Source organism: Bos mutus, chromosome 6, assembly GCF_027580195.1.
Source record: "Bos mutus isolate GX-2022 chromosome 6, NWIPB_WYAK_1.1, whole genome shotgun sequence".
Lineage (NCBI taxonomy): Eukaryota > Metazoa > Chordata > Mammalia > Artiodactyla > Bovidae > Bos > Bos mutus.
Genome location: NC_091622.1, coordinates 30,569,516 through 30,588,563, shown reverse-complemented (window position 1 = coordinate 30,588,563; position 19,048 = coordinate 30,569,516). Strand labels below are relative to the sequence as shown.

Sequence of the window (19,048 nt, the reverse complement as noted above, 5' to 3'; positions counted from 1 at the left end):
CCAGATTTCACTGAAAAAGAGCAAGGTAATTTTCCTTTTTTCTTCATATTTAAATCAGTAAGTATTTACTAAATATCTATGATATACAGAACACTCTGCTAACCATTCAATTTAAGCTAAGGATAGGAAGTATTTATTCTTTTCCATTGTATCTTTAAAATATTTGTATTATAAGTATTTTCATCAGCTATACATAGCCTAGATTGCTTTTTCCAAAACATTATTCTTCTTGCAGATAGTCTTGTATTAAAAAATATATGCTTTTCTTATAAATGATCCAAAGAAAACCTATGATATCTTTATCTTTCTCCCAGGGTAAAGATAGGAGGGGGGGGAATGTCAATTTATTTTCCTTTTATGGGGAAGATATACTCCTCCTATTCTGGAGATATTCATTCACACTATTTTCTAGTTGGTAAAACTCTGATTTTAAATATTTGACCATGTCAAAGTCAGAAACAAATATACTAAATGGTATTTTGCTGTCTGTTTCCTTATTAAAGCGTGTCAGCAAGAGTTCCATCAAGAAAACAGCTAGGAAAGCAGAAACTGCTCTAGGTACTTCAATCAGGAAACAGGTATTTCTTAGAAAAATGGCTCAGAGACAACTGTAAAATCTCATATCTAGAGAAGTCCACTTCCTGCTGCTGCCAGAAGAAGGGCAATATGGCATTGACTTTCCTTTCACCTTGCAGACTTGATACAAATGCATCTCTTGGCAAAATCTCAAAACATGGCTGTCAGGGATTCTGGGAATGTAATTGCTAAGTGTCCTGCTATCTCCATACAAGGGAGAAGGAGAACAAAGCAGGGGGGAAGTAATGCTAAATTGCCAACCCATAATATGTAGGCAGGAGATAGGATTGAGGCAACTTCTCTCCCAGTGGTAACATTTAAAGAGATTTAAGCTGTGATTTAACAACTCATTTTACAATTACTGAGGTGAATAATAGTTATAATCTACCCTCAATTATCCATTTAGGGAATTTTGTTCTTTGACCCTCCAATTTTTATTTCCTTGGCCACTTGGATAAGAAATTTAAATCTCCTAAATATTTTCTAAATACTAATTTCAATGATCTAACAGATAAAATTAAAAGATGCTTACTCCTTGGAAGAAAAGTTATGACCAACCTAGATAGCATATTCAAAAGCAGAGACATTACTTTGCCAACAAAGGTCCATCTAGTCAAGGCTATGGTTTTTCCAGTAGTCATGTATGGATGTGAGAGTTGGACTGTGAAGAAGGCTGAGCGCCGAAGAACTGATGCTTTTAAACTGTGGTGTTGGAGAAAACTCTTGAGAGTCCCTTGGACTACAAGGAGATCCAACCAGTCCATTCTAAAGGAGATCAGCCCTGGGTGTTCTTTGGAAGGAATGAAACTCCAGTACTTTGGCCACCTCATGTGAAGAGTTGACTCATTGGAAAAGACTCTGATGCTGGGAGGGTTTGGGGGCAGGAGGAGAAGGGGACGACAGAGGATGAGATGGCTGGATGGCATCACTGACTCGATGGAGTGAGTCTGAGTGAACTCCAGGAGTTGGTGATGGACAGGGAGGCCTGGCGTGTTGTGATTCATGGGGTCGCAAAGAGTTGGACATGACTGAGTGACTGAACTGAACTGAACTGAACTGAACAGATAAAAACCATAAATTCCCATACACCTGCATCTACATTACTCCACGCCTATTGAGAATGTACTAGGTGCAAGGCAGGTGCTAGAAGTCACTCTTTCAGATGCAAAGATGGCCCCTGCCTTTCAAGTGTTCACAATTAGTGAGAAGCAAAAGAAAAACACCATCAATATAACCCAAAGCAGATTGTGTGCGACAAGGGGCAGAGGAAGAATTAGAGCAGGAGAGATTCTTATGAAGTGATAATGAAGAACTAAAGAAAGCCATGGGGAACAAATGCTTTTGAGGTGTAAGTACTCTGACAGATGGAATCGGAGAGAAACACACGCCAAAACAAGAAGCCAGAGTGAGCAAAGTGAGGAGGCTGAAGAACTTGCTAACATTAAACTCGCAACAGATACCACAAACTCAGATGCCCAGAGGAGCCAGCAGGAATGGAAATGAAGCAGCCCATGTGGAGACTGTGGCCAGAAAACGCACGCACGAGACACCTAAAGGTGGAGGCCCTGGTGAGAATGTCGGCCCAGTGTTATCAGAGTTTTCAATTGTACAACTGAAGTGAAAACTCATATTCTAAAGTAAAACTCCAGTTTTAAAATGTTAACACCTAATTAAAACAAAAATAAAAAATCTAAAGCCTTGTGCAAGTCAAATATAACACATCTACAGCCTATCTATGGCCCTATGGGTATCCATTTGCAACTTCTGGGTCAGATGCCCTCTACAACCCCATCAAAGGAATTCTTGTTTCAATTATGAACTTCATTCTCATTGAAAAACATATCTTCATCTTTGAAAATTACACACATTAAGCATTACCTCTGAAATTTTTCTTCCTATAAATTTTCTTCCTATAAATTGTGTGTCTTTAATTTTCTTCACAAATCATTGTAGAGCTCTTAAGACTTTCATTTGCAAGGGTCCTAGAGTAACATGTAGAAGTGACAAGAAAGGGAAAACAGAAAGAAGATAATTAGCAATGCAGATACTATAAACATTTACCAGTGTAACTAATATTTGTCATCTCTTAGGATAAAAGACTTATGATTTTATTTTCAGTAGCTAGGTAGTGTTAGTTAGCTAACTAACTCACTCACTCACTCTTTGAGACCCCCATGGACTGTAGCTGGCCAGGTTCCTCTGTCCATGGGGATTCTCCAGGCAAGAATACTGGAGTGGGTTGCCATGCCCTCCTCCAGGGGATCTTCCTGACCATGGATCAAACCCACGTCTCTTATGTCTCCCTCATTGGCAGGTGGATTCTTTACCACTCATGCCACTTGGGAAGCCCCTTAGCAGAGGTATAGTCTGCTAATATACCCAATGAATACAGTTGATTAAAATCCAGCCTACTGTAATATATAAAATATCCCTGTATATTTGTGAATAGTCTTTATTTTTCTCAAAATTGATTATCAACTAATTCCTCCCCCCGCCAAAACTGTGTGTTCATACCACCATCCATAACAGGAAAAATGGTAGTAGTAACAGGGCACACATCAGAAGTAAAACAGGGACTTCCCCCAGGGCACAGTGGGTAAAATCCACCTACCAATGCAGGGGAAATGGGTTCAACCCCTGGTCTGGAGAATTTCACATGCTGCGGAGCAACTAAGCCCGTGTGCCACAACTTCTGGGACTGTGCTCTAGAGTCCACAGGCCACAACCACCGGGCCCGTGTGCTAGAACTACTGAAGCCCACACCTAGAGCCTCCACAGAGAAGCGACCAGAATGAGAAGACTGCACACCACCAAGAAGAGTGGCCCCTGTTTGCAGCAACCAAAGAAAGCTGGTGCAAAGCAATGAAGACCCAGCACAGCCAAAACCAAAAATTAATAAAGAAGTAAAATAAATGCCTAAAAAGTAGCCTTGGTGTTGTCTTGCTTTGCAAGCAGCTTTAAACTGAGTTGAATGCTGTACCAGTGAAAAAGAGAAAAAAAATGGCAAGAAATTAAATAAAAGCAGCAAATAATATCACAAGCTATTACATAAAGTTTCTACTTTCAATCAAACTGGCCAATGTTAATATTGAAATATCCATGTTACTACTTCTGATTCACATGTCTTCTTTGTGTGATCTGCCACACATGGGGGAAATTGCATTTACCTGAGTTTCAAGGTGGGATGGAACTCCTCAAGAGAACCTCTTTTAATATTGTCGTTATGCATTCAGAAAACATTTCAAACTAGAAACTTGGGTAGATATTTGAATTGAGTTTTTTCCAACAGTGGTGCTTTTTCAATAACACAGTAGAGTACCTAATGGAACATAATGAAAAAGATCAACAATAAAATCACCAATTTCAGAAAAAGAAAAAAACCACCTGACAATGTTCTCTTTTCTTATGAGTTACCGCTTCACAGAACAAGCACTATAGCGTGTAGGTAAGCATACATACTTCCAGCTTCAGAGCAAAGAATAAAAATCTAAAAAGGTAAAAATGAAAATGTGTGCTGTTCTGCTGCAATGTGGCTGAGAGTTATAAAGGTCCTATGAACAATATTGAGTTTGTGATGGCACAATCACATCACAAAAGATTTACCTTCACTCTGCAAACTCAATATAGGCAATAACAGTCTATTACAAGCAGAGCAATACAACATCAAAGGAATGTTTAAAAGAACCAGACAGAACCTTTAAATCAACACAATTGAGTTATCTTCCCCCAAAGGAAGTACCATGGGAGAGTGCATAGCATGGTTTTTCAAGAGGTATTACTAATTTACTATAAGTTATATTTAATACACTTTTTAAATGTGGTTTGTAATCTTTCTCCACTTTTTAGAACACAAAGCAATAAATTAAAAAAGAAACAGTCCCCAAAGAGCAAGAGACTTGGAGGACAAAAATGATAATAATTTTATTCTTTGGGGTTTAGCATTTCAAATAATTTTTCCACAGCTGAAAAGGTTGTATTGGATCTTTTCTTTCTCAATTTCAGTAAGATTCTTTAACAATGGATCTAGAGGAATAATAGTAAACTTTTACAATTTATATTTATAAAATTAATATTCAAATTCTGTTAAAATAGCAACATTCATCATAACATTTTCAAAAATAATAAGACATTCTCTTTAACACCACCAATAAAGAAGTAAGCAACTGTATTTTGCCTTCTTATGACTGAGATGAATATTAGAGAGGCTGTGTTTCTTATCCAAGTCATGTCAAAAATGGTAGTAGAATTTATTGTAAAGTAGTACTGTTCATTGTCAGTTCTTAGGTATTTTCTCACCATTTTACTATTTCCAATGCATTTCTTAATTTATATAACAGTGTGTTTCATGTAATATTAAAAAGTACTGATATGAAATATTACTTTTCTATGTATAAAAAGATTTTACTTTTCTACAAGCATAGCACAGGTTTTGTTGTTATAAACTTTAGCCTAAATCCATATATTTGTTTCCCATAAAGATAAAGGGAATGCTTGAGTATTACCAAAACTTATCATCATCTATTAATATCTGATATTTGCATACATAAAGTCATACATTTCTATATGATGCTAATGGACTGTTTCTCCAATTCTTTCAAACATTTTTTGCCTTTTGTTCAATATTTTTGTTTTGTATTTAAGTTATCCTGATTTTTGTTTTGTATTTAAGTTATCCTGATTTTTGTTTTGTATTTAAGTTATCCTGATTCATACCAGAGACATATATGTAAAAAGGCTTTAAATTCTAGATAATTTGTATCTATCATGGCTTTTCAGTAAATGAATTTTTAGTACTAAAAACACACCCACAGCAGGTGCACGAAACTGCCTGTAACACATGGCATATGGGAACGTACAAGGGTTTGTCCCTTTTGATATAGTATGGTTTTATTGGCATCATACTGTAAGAGTTTATAATAAATCAGATAGTATATGGATTTATACTTAAGTGTCTGGTGTTTGAAAATATTTAATTCCTGTTTATAATGCTTTTAATTTTATAACCAGCTTCCTAAATTTTTCAATTGAGCTTTATGTCAAAACCATTTCATTTGAAATTGCCTATTACCAGATAATCTTTTTCAGATATTTGAGTTGTATTGCTCTTTTTCTTTTTTGAAGCATGTTCTTTTTTAAAGTCCATTCAACTTTTTCATACTAATATTGTGAATTCAGATGCAAAATTCTGAGCCATACTTGTCACATTCTTGCCTGGGCAGGAGCAAGTAACTTCATCCGTTATTACATACCCTTGTGGAGTCTTTTTTGGTGAGTTTGTTTTTTTTTTTTTTTGAGTTCCATTATTTGAAACAATTGCTGTGAATGTAATAGAATTTTCATATTTTATATTGATGTGATTGGGATAAGTGTTCCCAACATGTGTTAGTAGGTTTAGCTTGTTAGCTTGTTTACAATTATCAGACCTGCTCCATTCAACTCATAACTAGGAATTCACATTTTCTCCCATCCATTCTACCAATTCTCTTACTAAGATCCAATGTCCAACAAGAAGCTTCATGTCATATGCAGTTCCTATGCTATAAAGACAACCACACTGATATTTGTCCACTGTCTGACATAAGCACAGTGGTTAAAAGAATACATACTCTGGAGTCAAACCTGACTTTGAAATTCTGCTCAACTACTTAATAGCTATGTGACTGTGCCTTGTTTCTCTTCTATAATCAGAGATAACAATAATATTTATAGGTTTCTATAATGATTAAATCAGCTTTTGTTTATAAAATGCCAAGCATTATGGCATATATTAATAGTATGCCCTCATGAGATGTTAGCTATTCTCATTGAAAAAGTATGTTCACAAAAGCTCTGACACCTTTCAATTCATGTTATGAGTCTCATAAAGTTTATCCAACCATGGAGCCTACTGGCTGTGATAAAACAAAATAAGAATGTTGACTCTTGTGCAGAGATTATAGAACCAACACCTGTTGCCTAACAGTAGTGGGACTCATACCAAATATCAATGAATGAGTAACCACCCTAAACAGCTATCACAGTCATAAGGCAGTTGGTTCTATAGTCTAGACCTGTTTAAGAGTTGAACCAAGTCACCTGCTGACTATAACAGCCATTCAGAGAAGTGATATAAAATTTAATGTTAGTGATTATCTCTTATGATATAACATCATGTATATATTGCCTTCCAAGTCTTGCTTAAAGGACATTTTAGAATTGATACTTGTGAGTGTTTCAGTAATAGAAATGAAGCACCATCCATTTTTTCTAAATCATGTCCTATAAAAAACCTGCAATTCAGTGACATCTAACTCATCAGCATTTTTAATTAAGGTAGAGAAGAGAATATGACTATTGTCAGAAACAGACAATTCATAGCTGTTGGCTTAATATAAATTTTCTAAAAATAGACCATATTTTTTTACCAGTGAAGCTTGAAATAAAAATTTACAACAAATGTTTTATTAAAGTTTATTAATTTTCTTCCAACATTGGTTATTAATGGACCAACTTTATGCTTGGATTTTATCTGGGAATATTTCTTTTGCTGGATTGGTGTGTCCCTTTTTGTCCTTGACTACTTTCTACAAAGTAGCAAAAGTAGCTCATCCTTTCACTATTCCTCACTTGACTGCCATAACTATGTTCGAAAACACTCTTCTTTCCTTCCTAAGACAATTCTGTGAGCGGCACTGAAACAGTTAAAGTTAACACTATTTTGATAGGTACATTCATAGTTCATTTAATATATATTCACTTCTTTTCATTTGTAATTATATGTATTTATTTGAGCTTATTCTGTGTCTACTATTTTCCTTTGAATTCCCTCTAGGCAGAGTTTATATTTTCTACTTTCTTTCCTCCAGTTTCCTCTGTACTTGGTACAGTGCTCTTCAAAAGCACTTAGCTATGGCATATAGTATGTACACAAGAGCATAACAAAGGATAGGTTTGTTTAGGATCCATTCAAAGATCAAGATGTCTTTAACGATCTGAATGGTTCAAAGTCTTACATTTTATTATTTTTTAAAATTTTAATAGGGATCAAAATCTTTAAAGAACTGATATGACTGGCATATTTTCAGATGTTGCACAGCAAATATGAATAAGTAAATCAATGACTGAATGCACGAGGACAGATAGGAGAGATCCAGGGTCTTTACAGAAATCACAGCCAATTAACGCAAACTAAGAATTTCTAACCATTAGAAATGTTCTTTGTGGTCTTTTCAAATACAAAACAAAATGTAAGTATTATATTACTTTATATCTCAATGGTAACTGATAGGCAAGGTGAGGTTCCCATGTATAACTAGTCTAGTTATTAAAGGGGATTTACTGTTTTTCAAATTAAAAACCTTTGATGTCTTAATCATATTTCTTCTAAAACTTATGCAATTTTGAGTTATTTCTTAGGTATATTTTTCTCATTAACAGTTAATGCGACTATAGAGTTTTTAGTTAAGATTATCCTTGATTCATGGGCTAATTTGAGGTTTGCCAAATAAACCCTAATAGGAATAAAAGGCCAAGCACGTGTCACCTCACCTTCTAGACCCTTTTTATGATATAGTATATTATGTGCCCTGATTTTTTTTTCCAGTGACGTATAGTCCATTGGATAACTCAACTACTGATTATGGAAACAGAAAACCTGTCCCCATAGTAGAAGGCTAAATAATTATATGGGAGGGTTATTATGCGTATGAATATTCAGTTATGGTTTTGTGAATGTATGTCTGTGGTATTTTAATTTAAATCACCAACTTTGCATTATGATTGTAGAGCAAGTTTTTCATTGTTCTTTGTACTCCATGCTACAAATAAAATCAATGTCTATGTGGTTTTAGTAATTCAAGGTGGCATTTATAATTTTGTTGCAATATGAATTAGTATGAGCTTATTTAAAGAGTCAGTAGTACTAACACAATTCAAGGCATTGCCATAACTCAGGTATAGAAACTCTGGTTTATTACTCGAGGTTGAAAGGCCCTTTATTTAAAATTCGCCTTAATAAAACCTTCAAGTTGAATATAAGCCAATTACTCTGAGGAAGCTACTGAAATATCCTTTCAAAGAAAATCGACTACTGAAGCAGCCTTTTTGAGAATCAAATTAAGAAATTTGGCCAGAAAAAAAGGCACTGTGTAATTGAAAGTCACATCAGACCTAAGGAGTTGGTGAAATAATGCTGAAAGAACCCTGTTTACCCTCTGTGCACTTGCAACACTATGGGATGGGCTCCAGGAGTCCTGCCTTGGGTGTCATCACTGCTAAATGTGGTCATGTTTCTGTATGCTAGCCATTAATGGGTATTACTATAAACCAAATTAATAAGTTCACAATATTATTTGAAAACCACGCTTCCTGGTAGTGGTTATACCATAGCAATAAAATAAACCTAGGATGTTAGAGCTGAATGGGTTTCCCTGGTAGCTCAGCTGGTAAAGAATCCGCCTGCGATGCAGGAGACCCCAGTTCAATTCCTGGGGTCAGGAAGATCCCCTGGAGAAGGGATAGGGTACCCACTCCAGTATTCTCGGGCTTCCCTGGTGGCTCAGACAGTAAAGAATCTGCCTGCAACATGAGAGACCTGAATTTGATCCCTGGGTCAGGAAGATCCCTTAGAGGAGGGCATGGCAACCTGCTCCAGTATTCTTGCCTGCAGAGTCTCCACAGACAGAGGAGCCTGGCAGACTACAGTCCATGTGGTTGCAAAGAGTCAGACACAACTGAGCGACTAAGCACAGCACACACAGCACAGAGCTGAATACTTCCTCTTATATTGCTTCATGAAGTTTTAAACAAAATAAGCAAAAAGCATTCTAGATAAGGTGTACATTTATTTGTTTCATTATTTTAAAATTTAAGCTTTATGTCTTCTCTGAACATGCAGAATTCAACTTGAAATGATTTAATGATATCACAGCTCAACTAAGTAAAATCTCAAGATATCTTTCATCTTATGAGTCTATTAGAAATTGCCCTCTATGTGAAGAGGAACTAAAAAGCCTCTTGATGAAAGTGAAAGTGGAGAGTGAAAAAGTTGGCTTAAAGCTCAACATTCAGAAAACGAAGATCATGGCATCCGGTCCCATCACTTCATGGGAAATAGATGGGGAAACAGTGGAAACAGTGTCAGACTTTATTTTTCTGGGCTCCAAAATCACTGCAGATGGTGACTGCAGCCATGAAATTAAAAGACGCTTACTCCTTGGAAGGAAAGTTATGACCAACCTAGATAGCATATTCAAAAGCAGAGACATTACTTTGCCAACAAAGGTCCATCTAGTCAAGGCTATAGTTTTTCCTGTGGTCATGTATGGATGTGAGAGTTGGACTGTGAAGAAGGCTAAGCGCCGAAGAATTGATGCTTTTGAACTGTGGTGTTGGAGAAGACTCTTGAGAGTCCCTTGGACTGCAAGGAGATCCAACCAATCCATTCTGAAGGAGATCAGCCCTGGGATTTCTTTGGAAGGAATGATGCTAAAGTTGAAACTCCAGTACTTTGGCCACCTCATGTGAAGCGTTGACTCATTGGAAAAGACTCTGATGCTGGGAGGGATTGGGGTCAGGAGGAGAAGGGGACGACAGAGGATGAGATGGCTGGATGGCATCACTGACTCGATGGACGTGAGTTTGAGTGAACTCCAGGAGTTGGTGATGGACAGGGAGGCCTGGCGAGCTGTGATTCATGGGGTCACAAAGAGTCAGACACGACTGAGCGACTCAACTGAACTGAACTGATCCTGTAATATGGAAAAGGATATGAAAAATATTTGTATATATATATACATGCATGTGTGTGTGTGTGTGTGTATATATATATATATATATATATATATATATATATCTCAGTCACTTTGCTGTACACCAGAAACTAATACAATGTTGTAAGTCAACGATACTTAAAACAAAATATCCCTCTTGGTATACCCAGTACCTAGATCTTGGTCTCTAATACCATTTTGCACTAAAAGGAATCAAGACTTCTTAGAGAAATGGCTGAGTTCAGAGCTGGCACAGGATATACAAGATGAGCTAGAACATCTTGTTAGGACAGAAGTAAGGAAGTGCTAAAAATAAATAAATAATGGAGTATGTTACAAAGACTAGGGAGATTGCTTGCAGGTATTCCACTGGTCAAATCAAGAACAACTTTAACATAAAATAATTAAGTACACTAATGAATTATAAGCAATTCAAAAATTTGAAATCAAGATTCATATCAATTATAAATAGATAAATAAGCAAAGAGTAGAGAAGGGAGTTGGAGAAAGCGATGGCACCCCACTCCAGTACTCTTGCCTGGAAAATCCCATGGACGGAGGAGCCTGGTAGGCTGCAGTCCACGGGGTCGCGAAGAGTCAGACACGACTGAGCGACTTCACTTTGAGTTTTCACTTTCATGCACTGGAGAAGGAAATGGCAACCCACTCCAGTGTTCTTGCCTGGAGAATCCCAGGGTCAGGGGAGCCTGGTGGGCTGCCGTCTATGGGGTCTCAGAGTCGGACGTGACTGAAGCGACTTAGCAGCAGAAAAGGGAGTATGCTAGATTACCTTAAAATGTTGAATGCCAACTGGCAGATAAGAGGGGAGTTCAAGAGATAGAAAATCAGCATTACATAATCATCATAGTAAAGACTAGATCAGGCAAGAATCATCAATGAACAATATATATGGGGAGAAATTCTGATGAACAGCATATTATTTGCACTGTCTTAAAGGGTCTTTGGAGAATTACATGAGAATTACATGTAATTCACGAGAATACAACCCACTCCAGTATTTTGCCTGGAGATTCCTTTGGACAGAGGAGCCTCATGGGCTGCAGTCCATGAAGTTGCAAAACATCTGACACAACTAAAGTGACTTAGCGTGCATGCACAAAGGGTCTTAGCATAGATTGCTTATTAGTTCCAATGGGAAAATGACAATTATACAGTGGAGAAATTAGACAATACATTGATTGGGTTATGAAAATTAATATCACGAATGAGGAGTATATAGGCATCACATGCCTTCAGATGAGGTACCCTGAGAAGGCCATAAAGTCACCTAGGTATCATTCTGGCAAAGAGACTTAGAAAATATAAGCAGCATAAGTTAATATTATTTATATAAGTTCCAAATTAGGAACACTCTTTAAAAATAAAAGCTTTTTTTTAAATGGGAGATTGTAGTCTTCAAAATGTCAATAGAATAAAATCACAAAGTAAGGTAATGGAAATGTTCTGGATTTTAAAAGACTACAGAGACTGCAAATCAAAACTACAGTGAGATACCACCTCACACCAGTCAGAATGGCCACCATCAAAAAAATTTTACAAATAGTAAATGCTGGAAAGGATGTGGGGAAAAGGGAACCCTCCTACACTGTTGGTGGGAAGGTTAATTGGTATAGGCACTATGGAGAATATAGAGTTTTCTTTAAAAAACTAAAAACAGAAATACCATCTGATCCAGTAGTCCCATTTCTGGGCATATATACAAAGAAAAACATGGTTCAAAAGGATACACTCACCCCAATGTTCACTGCAGTGTTGTTTACAATAGCCAAGATGTGGAAGCAAACTACATGTTCACTGACAGATGAATGGATCGAGATGTGGTACATGTGCACAATGGAATATTACCCAGCCATTAAAAAGAACGAAATAATGCCCTTTGTTTAACAACATGGATGGACCTGGAGATTATCATATAAAGTGAAGTAAGTCAAAGAAAGACAAATAACATATTATACTGCTTACATGTGGAATCTAAAAAAAAATGATACAAATGAATTTATTTATAAAACAGAAACGGACCCAGAGAACAAACATGGTTACCAGGGAGGAAGGGTCAGGGCAGGGGTAGATAGATTGGGAGTTTGGGACTGACATATACAGATATGTTAAATACAGATGAGTTAAATACAGCTTATTTAACTTATATGCAGAGTACAACATGAGAAACTCTGGGCTGGAAGAAGCACAAGTTGGAATCAAGATTATCGGGAGAAATATCAATAACCTCAGATATGCAGATAACACCACCCTTATGGCAGAAAGTGAAGAGGAATTAAAGAGCCTCTTGAAAGTGAAAGAGAAGAGTGAAAAAGAAGGTTTAAAACTCAACATTCAGAAAACGAAGATCATGGCATCTGTTCCCATCACTTCATGGCAAATAGATGGGGAAACAATGGAAACAGTGACAGTTTATTTTCTTGGGCTCCAAAGTCACTGCAGATGGTGACTGCAGCCATGAAATTAAAAGACGCTTGCTCCTTGGAAGAAAAGCTATGGCCAACCTAGACAGCATATTAGAAAGCAGAGACATTACTTTATTGACAAAAGTCCATCTAGACAAAGCTATGGTTTTTCCAGTAGTCATGTATGGATGTGAGAGTTGGACCATAAAGAAAGCTGAGCACTGAAGAATTGATGCTTTTGAACTGTGATGTTGGAGAAGACTGCTGAGAGTCCTTTGGACTGCAAGGAGATCCAACCAGTCCATCCTAAAGGAGATCAGTCCTGAATATTCATTGGAAGGACTGATGTTAAAGCTGAAGATCCAATACTTTGGCCACCTGATGGGGAGAACTGACTCATTGGAAAAGACCTTGATGCTGGGAAAGATTGAAGGTGGAGGAGAAGGGGATGACAGAGGATGATATGGTTGTATGGCATCACCGACTCAATGGACATGAGTTTGAGCAAGCTGATGGACAGAGAAGTCTGGCGTGCTGCAGTCCATGGGATCACAAAGAGTAGGACATGACTGAGTGACTGAACTGAACATGCAGAAACAGGGTGAGAGAGAACTTGAACTAGTGATTAATCAAATGAGGTCAAATAGCTGTAATAAATGTATCTTTTTAACAAAGTATCAGGATGTTATTTGAACTATACTTTTTCTTGAATCTTTTGAAAGATTGAAATTATTTCCAAATAGAAAGTTAAAAATAAGAAACCAGCTCTGCTGATGCAGCATATACAAGAAGAAAAACACTGCTGTTTCCCACTGGCAAATTTATTCCAGCATGTAATGAAGTATGCTTAAAGCTATTAGGCAGAAAACTAGGAATTATTGTGTGTCCACATCACAGGTGAACTTGATTCCGATTAATGTAGTAGGCAGTCTTGATAGTTAACTAAACTGCCTTCAAATCAAAGGCAGTGTAGTGCAGGTCATAGGATTGGGTTAACTGTAAAAAGCCTTGCTCTTAAGTCCCTAGGTGATACCTGACACACTCAAGCACTAACTCTGTAGGCTTGGGTACAGAAGATAAGCCAAAAGTCACACAGTGGTTCCTTTGCATTTGCCCCAGCAGCCAAGTTTAAAAGGACAAACAGGCTGTACTGCAAGGAAGGTTAGATGCTTAAATGTCAGAGAAGCCTTGTTAGGACCTATCTGTATGCACAGAAACTATCATGTGTTGCAAAAAGAAGAGAGTACATTTCACGAAGGGAAATGAGAATAAAAGACTGTATCCTGTTTTGCCGTTCCCAGAAGACACAGAAAAAAAACCTTTTAACAATTTAGATGTTGTCAACTTTACTGACCTATGTACTGTGTCAGTCTCAAAACCAAGGGAAAACATACAAAATATTTACGTATTTCTCATCTGAGGGCACAAGAGGGAAGCCAAACGGCATTAGTCTTCACTTTTAAAGGTGGCATCTACTTTCAAATATTAATAAATTTCAGAACATCGTTAAGATATAAATCATGACTCTTTCCCTTGTTTGCTCTCCACTACAGGCTAGTGAAAGATTTATTCCTTTCAAAAACACATTCGTTAAATAAAGCCTTCTCTTATTTTTGCTTGCTCAGAGATAATTTTTTATTTTTCTTTTCATTTCATCTTCTTAAAGTATATTTCCTATACAAATGGAATTATTTAGCTGAAATTACTTGTAAAATAAATTATTTATTATAAGTGACAAATAGTTGATTTTTAGTCCTTTTCTCAATAAATTGAGATTCTTTGGATGAGATTGATAAGCTGTTCAAACTCAGGTGGAATTTAACACAGAGAAGTCTTAAATAACTGAGAGTTGACGTTGTCAGAGAAGGGGATGAGGAATACCGACACTGCAAGGAGGGAGTTCTCTGACTGGCTTGGGTTGGGTGGCTCAGCACTGCCGCACAATCTTAGGTACCCCTCTGCACCAATTCTGTATCAGTTTTGAAGTATTTCTCACTTTATAAAGCTCTTTGTTCAAAACAGAAGGCTTCTTTCTATGTGTCATCTTCTGTTCTTTATTTTATTAATGAGCGGGAAGATGGAAGTTTGGTTAATTCAAGAAGCAAATATAAATGGGAAGAAAAGTTAGGGTCTTAAATTACAGTCCTCTGTGATAAAAATGGGCTTCCCTGTGGCTCAGCTGGTAAAGAATCTGCCTGCAATGCTGGAGACCTGGCTTCGATCCCTGAGTTGAGAAGATCCCCTAGAGAAGGGAAAGGCAACCCCCACTTCAGTATTCTGGCCTGCAGAATTCATGGACTATACAGTCCATGGGGCTGCAAAGAGTTGGGCACGACTGAGCGACTTTCACCAAAAACTAAAAGAGCAACTAACAACTATTAAAAATGGGTGGGGGTATTTTACCCTAGGGCAAGTCATTACATTTCTTTAGATTTGTTTATTCTTATTCAAAACTTGTGAAACAAAAGGAATTATATTGGTGAAAGAGATTAAAACTATTTACATGAGTTTCATTTAAATAATAATCAAATCCTAAGGAATAAGAGCACGGAAGAATTGATGCTTTTGAACTGTGATGTTGGAGAAGACTCTTGAGAGTCCCTTGGACTGCAAGGAGATCCAACCAGTCCATTCTGAAGGAGATGAGCCCTGGGATTTCTTTGGAAGGAATGATGCTAAAGCTGAAACTGAACTGAATCAGTGCTAGGCCCTGCTATAAGCATCTAACCTGTCATCTCAAACTTCAATATTATCTCATTCTACCTCTAGGAGTTAGAGAGTATTACAGTATGATCATAATTTACAGATGAGGAGACTGAGGTACTGAGATGCTGAAAATTTGATGAAGGTCACACAGTAAAAGATGAATCTGGTGCTTTGACGTCAGCTATCTTTCCAGAGAGCCTGTATGGTTATCCATCGTGCATACTGCCTCATGGGGAATGTGCAATATGTATACACACTTGGACATACCTCTACTCTTCTTAAGTAAATGATAAGATCTTAGCCAAATGGTGTGACCTACTAACCATGTGAAAATAGCTGTACTTTGTTCTAAGTAAAATAAGACAAAAGGATGCTCTTCCCACTAGGTTAAGTAGAGTGTATTTCTTAATCCTAAATGAGAAAATCAAATCCCAAGATTTTATAAAATTGAATCTCTCACTTGATTTGAGCTAACCATCCTCAGGCCAGGGATTCTCAAATTTTAACAAGCACCAGAATTACACAAAAGATTTGTTAAAACACAGATATGGAGAGCATATGCCCAGAGTTTCTTATTCAGTATATCTGGGATAATTGAATTTCTAGTAGATTTCTTATAATGCTGACCTGGAAATCACACTGAAATGCACTGTCCTAGAACAGAGTTCAACTTACAGTTCTATGTAATGTGCCTTCACATTCCTTGACTCTTTACCTGAAGTCTCATAACATTTATTTAAAAAATTGTTATGCACAATCATGCAGCCAAACATCACAGGTACCTGACCATGATTTCCATTTAAAAATTCTGAAAATGGCATTTCAGGGAGTGATGTCAGCATCATAGTGGAATTAGATGCTCCTCTGTCTTGCCCATTCAATCTACTACTAGTAAAACATCCAAAACTCAACATGTGCCAGGACACCAGAGAGATCCACACACCTGTACATCAGAAATGGGGGTGGGGTGGTGCTGGGACACATAGACGAAGTGGAAATGGGGAACAAGATAGGTGGTGCCTGTGATCCCATCCCCCTTCTGTGATGGATGAGCCTGCAGCCCCAGAGAACCCAGGAGCAGCAGAAAAGGGCACATGTGACTCCAGTCTCCCTGTCACAGCATCACCTATGGCCACAGGGAACCAGCAGCAGTGGTGGCAAGGTTCATCCCTCCACACACAGCAGCGCCCACACTCCAGCCCCTGCCCCTAATCTGTAGTCCATGAAGGTGACAACTCCAGACATGGCAGAGGTGCCCACAAGCCTGGTTCCCCACACCATCCTCTACCACCCTCCACCACAGAGGCAGTGCCGGGGACCCAGGCAGCCCCAGATGTCACAGAGGCACCCACCATCCCAGTGCAACAGGTGGCAACATTAGCAGCAGAAAGGCACCTGCAAACTTGGAGGCACAAGCAGCAACAAGGGGACCTGCAACTTCCAGCAGAGGTGGTGGTGGGTGGGAAGTGCCAATTTTCGAATATTGCCAGAGGCAGCTCAGGTTAGGGTGGGGGTGGGGGTGCAAACTTGAGATACAGCGCCACCTACTGGAAAACAGAAAGGCCTCTACCTACCAATTTGCTGAACTGCTAGAATCAAAATTTTAAAAGCTCTACCTAAAAAAGTAGTGGCTGCAGTCCATGGGGTCGCTAAGAGTCAGACACGGCTGAGCGACTTCACTTTCACGTTTCACTTTCATGCATTGGAGAAGGAAATGGCAACCCACTCCAGTACTCTTGCCTGGAGAATCCCAGGGATGGGGGAGCCTGGTTGGCTTCCATCGATGGGATCGCACAGAGTCGGACACGGCTGAAGCAACTTAGCAGCAACCTAAAAAAGAAAGGTGTTCACTACTTCCAATGGTCCAGCAGAGAAAAAACCCATCAAGCACCATGAAAACCCATGGTAACATGGTATCACAAAAATAAAATGACAGTTTTCCAGAAACCAAAGTTAAAGTTGCAGAATATTATGTTCTAACTGATAAAAAATTCAAAATAGCTCTCATAGAGAAACTCAATGAACTACCAAAAAACCCAGAAAGCCAGTTCAATGATATCGGGAATAAAATTACTGAACAGAATAAATACTTTGCCAAAGAAATTGAAACTAAAAAAGAACCAAATGGAAATTCTGAAACTGAAGAAGTCAATCAATGAGGTGAAGAACCCATTCAAAAAAACATTGAAAATAGAGAAGACTACATGGGAGAGAGAATTCGCATGCTAAAAGAGAAATCTAGAAATGACTCAGGTAGAATAGGAAAGAAAACTAAGTATTTTAAAAATAAAAAATTTCTACAAGAACTATCTGACTGGATTCAGAAGGCAACACAAGGATATTTATTCTAGAAAGAAAAGAGAGGAGAAAGTTTATTTGAAGAAATAATACTTGAAAAGTTTCCAAATCTGGAGAAGAAACTGGATACACAAATTCACAAAGCTAAGAGAACACCTAATTATCTCAACACAAAAAGACCTTCTCTATGATACATTCAGTTCAGTTCAGTTCAGTCGCTCAGTCATATCCGACTCTTTGCGACCCCATGAATCACAGCACGCCAGGCCTCCCTGTCCATCACCAACTCCCGGAGTTCACCCAGACCCACGTCCATCGAGTCAGTGATGCCATCCAGTCATCTCATCCTCTGTCGTCCTCTTCTCCTCCTGCCCCCAATCCCTCCCAGCATCAGAGTCTTTTCCAATGAGTCAACTCTTTGCATGAGGTAGCCAAAGTACTGGAGTTTCAGCTTTAGCATCATTCCTTCCAAAGAAATCCCAGGGCTGATCTCCTTCAGGACTGGTTGGATCTCCTTGCAGTCCAAGAGACTCTCAAGAGTCTTCTCCAACACCACAGTTCAAAAGCATCAGTTCTTCGGCCCTCAGCCTTCTTCACAGTCCAACTCTCACATCCATACATGACCACTGGAAAAACCATAGCCTTGACTAGATGAACCTTTGTTGGCAAAGTAATGTCTCTGCTCTTGAATATGCTATCTAGGTTGGTCATAACTTTCCTTCCAAGGAGTAAGCATCTTTTATTTTCATGGCTGCAGTCACCATCTGCAGTGATTTTGGAGCCCAGAAAAATAAAGTCTGACACTGTTTCCACTGTTTCCCCATCTAGTTCCCATGAAGTGATGGGACCGGATGCCATGATCTTCGTTTTCTGAATGTTGAGCTTTAAGCCAACTTTTTTACTCTCCACTTTAACTTTCATCAAGAGGCTTTTGAGTTCCTCTTCACTTTCTGCCATAAGGGTGGTGTCATCTGCATATCTGAGGCTGTTGATATTTCTCCCAGCAATCTTGATTCCAGCTTGTATTTCTTCCAGTCCAGCGTTTCTCATGATGCACTCTGCATAGAAGTTAAATAAGCAGGGTGACAATATACAGCCTTGACGTACTCCTGATACATTAAAACTGTCAAAAGTCAATGATAATGAAAGAATTTTAAAGGCAGCCAGAAAAAAAAGGGATTTCCCAATGACTCAGCAGTAAAAAATCTGCTTGCAAGGCAGGAAACGCAGGAGACATGGGTTTGATCCTTGGGTCGGAAGATCCCCTAGAGTAGGAAATGACAACCCACTCCAGTA

General features: G+C 38.2%; 1 long non-coding RNA gene across 1 annotated transcript in view; it reads right to left on the bottom strand.

Annotated features, from left to right (window-relative positions):
• The window catches only part of LOC138988291 (uncharacterized), a 171,541-nt gene that overhangs the window by 12,539 nt on the left and 139,954 nt on the right, over nt 1–19,048 (bottom strand). Inside the window, exons 2-3 of the long non-coding RNA XR_011464605.1 lie at nt 3,744–3,895; nt 2,455–2,558 (exon numbers count right to left, since the gene is read on the bottom strand). This is a non-coding gene — a long non-coding RNA (uncharacterized lncRNA). The remainder of the gene's footprint in view (nt 1–2,454; nt 2,559–3,743; nt 3,896–19,048) is intronic.